Source organism: Triticum aestivum, chromosome 3B (genome assembly GCF_018294505.1).
Source record: "Triticum aestivum cultivar Chinese Spring chromosome 3B, IWGSC CS RefSeq v2.1, whole genome shotgun sequence".
Taxonomy (NCBI): domain Eukaryota; kingdom Viridiplantae; phylum Streptophyta; class Magnoliopsida; order Poales; family Poaceae; genus Triticum; species Triticum aestivum.
Genome location: NC_057801.1, coordinates 411,685,620 through 411,693,334, shown reverse-complemented (window position 1 = coordinate 411,693,334; position 7,715 = coordinate 411,685,620). Strand labels below are relative to the sequence as shown.

General features: G+C 50.0%; 1 pseudogene; it reads left to right on the top strand.

The window, feature by feature from the left end:
• The first annotated feature begins 423 nt into the window (after positions 1-423).
• Positions 424-1,424, top strand: LOC123067520 (ATP-dependent 6-phosphofructokinase 5, chloroplastic-like; annotated as a pseudogene).
• The last annotated feature ends 6,291 nt before the right edge of the window (positions 1,425-7,715 follow it).

The following is a 7,715-nucleotide window of genomic DNA, read 5'->3' as shown; positions in this document are numbered from 1 at the left end:
TGTGACATAACGTGTAATAACAGCCCATAATGAAATAAATATCGATATAAAATCATGATGCAAAATGGACGTATCAGCAGGGTCTCACGAGCCAAACACGGATGGTCCATGGGCTCGGACTCCTCCCGCAACACGCCTTCACTGACCCACCGTGCCTTGCTGTGTAGAGCCGTCTGCCTCTAAGGCTGCAACCGCACCTGAGACCGCCAAAGGGCCATGACCTGAAAGACGCCAAGATGGATCCTTCCAAAACTAACGTCGCTGGCTCACCTTGTTGGTCCTCCGCTGTGAGCCGCGCCTTGGCCGCCGTTGCAATCTCCCCTCACCGGTATTACTAAGCCACCTCCGCATCAAGTCATCTCCGAGCTACCTGACTGGGATCGACCTCCGGCGCTCCGCCACTGTCTCTGCGGCCGGTCTCCCATGCGGCCGTCGAGCCGCCCGAGTCCTTCCGCTTCAGATTTTTTCCTCGTCGGCATCGACCCCGCGCAGACTGAGCCGCGTCCGCTGCCCTCACCGTAGCAGTAACCCGCGACTGCTCCCACCTTGAGCCATCACCCTCCTCGACGGGTCACCTCTGCTGCTGGGTCTCGTTCGTCTCGCCATTCTCCTGGTGCGTCGTCGACCCGCTTCCACTACTTGCTTTCACAGCGTCATCGCGCTTGCGAACCAACCACCCGTGGTCTTGCTTCGATTGCTACAAGTCATCCCACCTCTACCGTGCTTTGCTGTCGAAACCGCTCTGGCCTCCGTTGCCCTGGCCTTGACCTGCCGGCTGCTGAGACGCCGCTTTTCTTCCGAGCCGCCATGCTGCCATGAGTCACCGTTTTGTTGACCCATCTTCGCTGTGGCCGCCTCACTGGTTTGCCGCTTTGCTGTCGGAGTGCTGAATAATGTTGATGGTTCTTTGAAAGAGTCGTGGAATGGCTGTGTTAATGACGATGACAGAATACTTTTGCAGGTTATCAAGTTTGCCTTCACCAATGTCTACTAGAGCTGAACTGACCCTGACTACAGCTGGGTTGAATTAAGAATGGGTGAATCAGGCAGGACCTTGTACGTAAATACATTTTGAACCATCAATGAGTAAAGGTTGGAAGTGTAACATGCGGCGGATTTTTGCACTGGTTTCAATAATATCACCCAGCAGATTGTGCTTACACTTGAAAAACAGAGTGAAAAACATTGTTGTGGTACATCATGTTTTCCGTGGATTTGTTGAAGATCATTTAGCGGAAGCACTGCTTAATAGACATGTCCAAAATATCAATCTTAGTGATGGCAGCCTCTTAGGAGTTTCTCATGGCAGGCAAGTATTTCGGATATTGTCAAGGGCATCGAGGCAGTAGGTTTTAAACATGCTCTTTGCACTAAGAGGGAATGGGATTCATGCTGGAGCTGATGTAGTACATGCCATGTATTAGAAGAGAAAATTTGAAGATAAGTGGAGTTGATGGGAAGAAGTGGTGGATTTATCACAATACATGCTTCCCTATCAAGCAAGCAAGTTGACATTTACCTGGTACCTGAGGTGTCAAATTATTCAATTTGTGCTGGGTACAATTCACCCTTGATGGACCAAACAAAGTTCTTGGGCACCTTGAGCACTTGATAGAGACCAAGGGGTTTATTCTCATGTTTACACTGGATGGACCGCAACATTGTCAGGTTATCCACGGATGCTACATATGGATCATCGGTCATCTGAATAAATCAGGTGAATTCTGTCAAAACAATTTTTGTTGATATGTTTTTATTCTTTAAAAGAACAAGTATTCTGGCTTGTGATATTTTTTGATGCGGGACAATTGTTTACTGCAAGAGCGATGGTTGTGTCATGGATATATAGCTCGCGCCACCATTATCATGCGCTAGCATCTGACTATGCCATGATGCTCGAGGAATATATGTGCAAACCACCGCCTCTGCGATTAACTCGCCCGTCCGCACCGGCTAACAATGCCACGCTCGACTCATCTGTCCGTACCCGTGGCCGACTCACTCGCGTCTATGCTGTCTCTAATGTTGCGGTCGTCTTTACTGTTCGCCCTGTGGTCCGGTCTATTCCAACAATTCTGGAGCAAATCATATTATATTATCAGCTTTCGCCTGCATCGCATGGCTCAAGGGACAGGTGCACAAGTCGCCGTCACCGTGGTTTGTTTAAACTTCAACAACCAGTTGGGATGAATCATTAGTTGGGTTATTGACACAGCTCATACGGGATCATTTATAACCCGCCAAGCTTTAACATATTACAGCGTTCCGCTGTTCAACTATATGTCGGTGTATATCACGATCCAGTATGGGGAATTTCAAGCCAACTCGTCGAGTCATCTTGAGACTCGGGGGCTACATGGACATGACTCAGCAAATGTTGCCAGTTTCAGCAAATTCAAGAACCTTGGGTCATTGGAGGGAAAGATAAACCAGTCCCGGAGGCTACTGCCATATTGATGAAAATTTAAAGGCCGTCAGAAAATTTCCGGCTCAAAATGAATAACTCCGATTTAAAATCCGGCTCATGGGAAATCTGTTTTCCCACAAAGCTTTGAAGGTCTTAATATCCGGTTTTGAAATTCTGGTTCAAAAAGAATTCATCTCTTGCAAGTTCGAGTTCTCAAAAAAATTAAAGGTTGCCAAAGAGATCTTGCTGCCATGATGTATGGTTCAAACATGGGTATCCTGCCTTATGGGGCTCATCTTATTATGATCACTTTGGGGCTTCCTGCTCATTGAGCATAGCTATGACTACCCTCTTGATCCGGCTTATACGCCATGATTAAAACATACTTGTGGGCTTCCTCCTCATTGAACACATCCCTGAATCTGGCTTATATGCCTGGAATAAACTTTTACTTGGGGGCTCATTAAGCATAGCTGTGACCCTTTAGGCTTGGACACCTAGGTGTACTCACCAAAAAATCCGGGTTATCCTACCTTTGTAAGCCTGCCACTCTGCCTAGGTAATCCTGGAATGACTCGCTGTACTCTTGACAGTTAATCTTATAAAGACCTTGAACTTGTCAATGTTAAAAAGGCGATTGGTCATGTGAGGTCCGGCTTACAAGGTTTTGAATTAAGGTTTAACTCAGCGGTTGTGCGTCCCATAAAAGCACTTGAGTTTTAGGCTTGGCGGCCTATGAAAGCCTTGTTTCTGATTTGTCTTCCATTTGAACATTTTTTGGAGTTTTGTCTCTTGTGACATGTCAATACATGGTTGAAAAACAAATTAGGGCCATGTTGCCTTATGGTTCATGTATATCTTTATCCGGAGTGTTATTAACCCGACTTGGTTTTGGACTTTAAGTCACCAGGGTATAATGATTATAGGCTTAGAGCGATGTGCTCAAAGTTTTGGGATATTACCCCTTGCTGCATGCGGGGTTGTAAGCCGACTGTAGGAACCAATTTCACAGGCCATGTAGCCTTGATTATATGACTCGTCATTGAGCATCTTTGGGTTTGATAACCCACCCTGATAGCAGACTTTAAGTCGCCAGGATATTTTGCCTTGAGCAATCAAAATGATGATATTTCATGACTCCGAGTTGATACTGGCTCTGGATTATAATTATCAAGGCATCACCATGGTATTAATCTACAGGTATGTCTTTCAATAATGGTATGAATATTTTGGGTTTGGTAAACCGCCCTAGCTATGGACTTTAAGTCGCCAGAATATTTTCTATTGCGCCATTGAAATCATGCGCTTATAAATCATTGGATTGTTACCTTCACTGCTTATGGCGACGTAAGCTGGCAGTATAAGTCAATTCTACAGGTATGTTTCCCTGGTTATATAAATATGCGAGGTTTGATAACCCGCACTAGCTTTTGAATTTAAGTCGCCAATATGTTTAGGCTTGAATGGCCTTTTCTTAATCTTTTCAGTAATTACATAAGACTATATTGGGTTGTTACCCACCCTGGCTTTTGACGAAAACTTGCCAGGGCGTATGTTGTTTAAACTTTGTGCAGAACATGTAGAGCTACGGCTTACATAAATGATTAAGTTCAAGCCCATCATCAAAATTGATATTTCAAATTGATGTTATCAGTTGTTGATTGCTAAAGGCTATAAGCCGCCGGATTACAATAATCCTGGATTACAATGGATGCACATTAAGTCGCCATCGGCCAAGAGCCACCGGGTATTTAAACTCCAGATTTACTTGTCAACCTATAAGATATTCAAATCTTTAATAGCAAAAATTGGCTGGATTTTCATGATGATATTGAATGATTGAGGTTTTCATACCGAATTATATTATTCAAATCTTGAATAGCCAACATGGCTGGATTTTTATTATGGTTATCAATAACGAGTATTATGATTGAGGTTTTCAAAGTCGCTTCAGCGCAATAGCTATTATTTCTTTATCAATGGGTATGATTTATTCTGCAATGGAAGGAATAGTCCGGAGTCGCTGCAGGCTTACGACCCAGCACTTGGGGGCTACATTATTCAAATCATAATTATATCAAATATGGAAGTCCCATGTCGCTGCAAGCATGCACCATGACACTTGGGGGCTAATGCAAAGTCATTTTTACTTGCCTTATTGAAGACCCGACTCATCACATCGTAATGAGCCGGCCCTTGGGGGCTACCAATTGCTCCTGTCAAATATTCAAAGTACACAAGCCTTAATCCATTATACTGAAGGATATATTGCTTAGTTGGTAGAGCACAAGGCTCTTAACTTTATGGACGTGGGTTCGAGCCCCATGGTGGGGGTGACATCATATGATGTTATTGTCAATGAAGTATATATAAAGTCCCAGCTCAGTATTGTCTTGCTGAGCCGGCCCTTGGGGGCTACACGTTGCTGTTCAAGTCTACATGATCATATCTACAAAGTCCCTGCTCATTATTGCATCGGCCCTTGGGGGCTACACTCACTACTAGGGAAAACCTTATATGCAGAAATTTAGCAACAGCGTGAGTCAGAAAAGGGCGCTAGTTCTTGTTGGATTTCGGGTTCCGGTAGACCCTTGAGGTTCGAAAACTTGGGTGCACACGAAGATCACACCCCCAGCCTACCCATGTTTCACTGCCTCGTAAGGATCTAAACTACAAGAAGAACAACACAAGGGACACAAGATTTATACTGGTTCAAGCCACCATTGTGGTGTAATACCCTACTCCAGTTTGTGGTGTGTGGATTGCCTCTAGGGCTGATGAGGAACAGTACAAGGGAAGAACAGCCTCGCGAGGGTCTGTTCTTGGTTGGTGCGATGAACTGCTAGGGGGGTTCAGTTGCCTCTCTCTCTCTCTGTGTCTTGGGTGCGGATCCGATCAGATCTCGATCCCCTACCCTGTGGGTGGCTAGTCCTATTTATAGGCGAAGGCCCTGGGCCTCTTCCCAAATATTGAGCGGGAAGGGCGCCAACAATTGGCCATTTTGAAGGGGAACATCTAGTACACTTATCCTGACTAAAGTTGGTCCTCGCCTGCCAAAGGCCCTGACGATGACGCTGGCTTGGGCTCCACGATGACCTCCATTCTGCCGTCCTACTGGTCTTGGTCTTGTTGCACCGAAATGGTTGCCTTTGCTTGATACCCTTGCCTGTGCTTGCCCCCTTTGCACCAAAGGGGAAACAAGGACTCTGCACAGGCCGGCGCCCACCTGGCGCCCGCCTGGCCTTGGTCGTCATGGCTTGCATCACTGGCACCTCGTGAGGTACCCTGCCTTGATCTCTCCGCCTCCTCGCGAGGCAGCCTGACGAGGCCGCACCTGAGGAAGCCTCCTGTCGTCCGCCCCATGAGGCTTGGCCCCTCGCGAGGGTCTTGAGCATGTGTTGACGAAGATGGGCAGTACTGGGCCACTCCTTGAGCCACGCTGCAGGCCGCAGGCAGGCAAGTCTGGGTACCCCCGTTCCCAGAACGCCGACAGTAGCCCCCAGGCCCAAGGCGCGCTTGGACTTGGCTTAGCAGAGAAGCGAAGAGGCAAGTGCAAAGCGCCGCGGGCCCCAATAGCCTCGGTAGCTGCACGATTTGACAAGTCCCTACATGCAAAACGGGTCATGATTACCTGTGATCATGGAGGCCGTCGGTTGGCCTCCCTCAGCTATATGTATGGAATGGCGTGAGTCCCTCCGGTTCATCCATCCTTGCTACTCTCTGTCTTCTTCTTGGCCGCTCGCCATCCCCATGGCTCCGCCGAAGAGGTTCTCGGCCGTGGAGAAAGGGAAGGCTCGCCAGGAAGGGCCCGGCTCCCCTCCGACCAAGAGCGTCCGGGGCCACCCTCGTAAGCACCCCACTGCCCCTATTGCGGCTTCCCGGGGCTGTGGAAGCAGCCCTCTACGCAGCAGTGGGCATCCGGCTGCCATCGAGAGGTACGCTGGGGCTGTGCGACCCCCAAGGACGCACTTCCACTCGGCGGAGGTGCTGCCGGAGTTCATCGTGTGGTCGGGGGACTCCACCGGCACCTGGCTCCAACTTCCCCGTTTCTTCATAGGTGAGCTTCCGGCTGGTGCCCCAGGCAGCCTTTGGCTTCAGGCAGATGGTTGTTGCAGCAGGTCCTCTTGGGCTACCCTGGAGGTCTCCACCGTCGGGGAGGCGGCCTTGACCCGTGGCTGGCAAACATTTGCCCGTGCACGCGGCCTGCGCTGACGTTGCACTCTGCACTTCAAGTTCGACGGTGACGCCACCCTCTACGCCTGTCCCGAAGACGATGACCGCGGTCACGTGCCCAGCCCCGGCATTGGTCGGGGTGAAGGGGGCGGAGGGCGCGCGGGCAGCGGTGCCCGAGATCCACCAAGCTCCGACGACTCCCCTTCGGGTAGCAGCTCCTCCAGTGGTGGTCGCGACCAGCCCCCTCGTCGTCGCCCTCATCTGGGAGAGGGCAGCGGGTCAGCCTGCCACCGCGCTCCGATGAAGCGGGAGGCGCAATCCAGCTAAGCTTCGGAGGCAGTACGAGCCTTCGCTGAGAGCTGGCGCCGAGCAAGTCGTCCCCCCTTTTGCTTTCCTTTCTCTCCTGTGCGAAAAGAATGTAATCCGTTACCCCGCGGGGCGTGCCGAACTGTTGCTGTTTTAATTGGTGCGTTGTTTCTACTGCTTATGTGCTATGTTTTCATTCTATGTGCCTATGCGTGAAAACCACTTATCTTGGGGGGGCTCGTCGCGATCCTCGCCTCCCGAGGCAGTGCCTCGTCCTGCGCCTTGTGTCCTGTAGAGTTTAGTCAGCAGGGGTAGTCCCCAGCCTTGGTAGTGAGGGGAACCAACCCAAACTCCGTGATCGTGTCGCGATGCCCGTGGGGCACGGGCTGGGAGGGGTGCTCCCACGGCGGACTCGAACAGGGAAGTTCCAAATTGCTGGGCAGAAAACACTCACAAGGGTGCCCACGCTCCCCTCGTGAGACTTCGCGCGGGAGAAAATGAAACGAACAAGTAAAACAGAAGAGTCGCGAGCTCGAAATGGCAACAGCTTCGGAAAAAACTTCAAATAGGAACAAACATGCCAACTACGGAAAGCAAATGAAAGAGGCCGAGTCCAGCACCTAGTCTAGTCTTCGACGTCTTCTCACGAGCGCGGAGCTAAGTCCTGCCACTGGGCGTGGGCGGGAGCCCCCGATGCCCGAGGGCGGCACTCCGGAGACTCCGGGGCGTGTACAGCCCCACTCATTATTACGTGAGAGTGTCACGGGCGGCGAGCTTCATAGGCGTTTGCCTTCTTCACAGGCACCAGGACTTTTCCAAAACGCAGCTA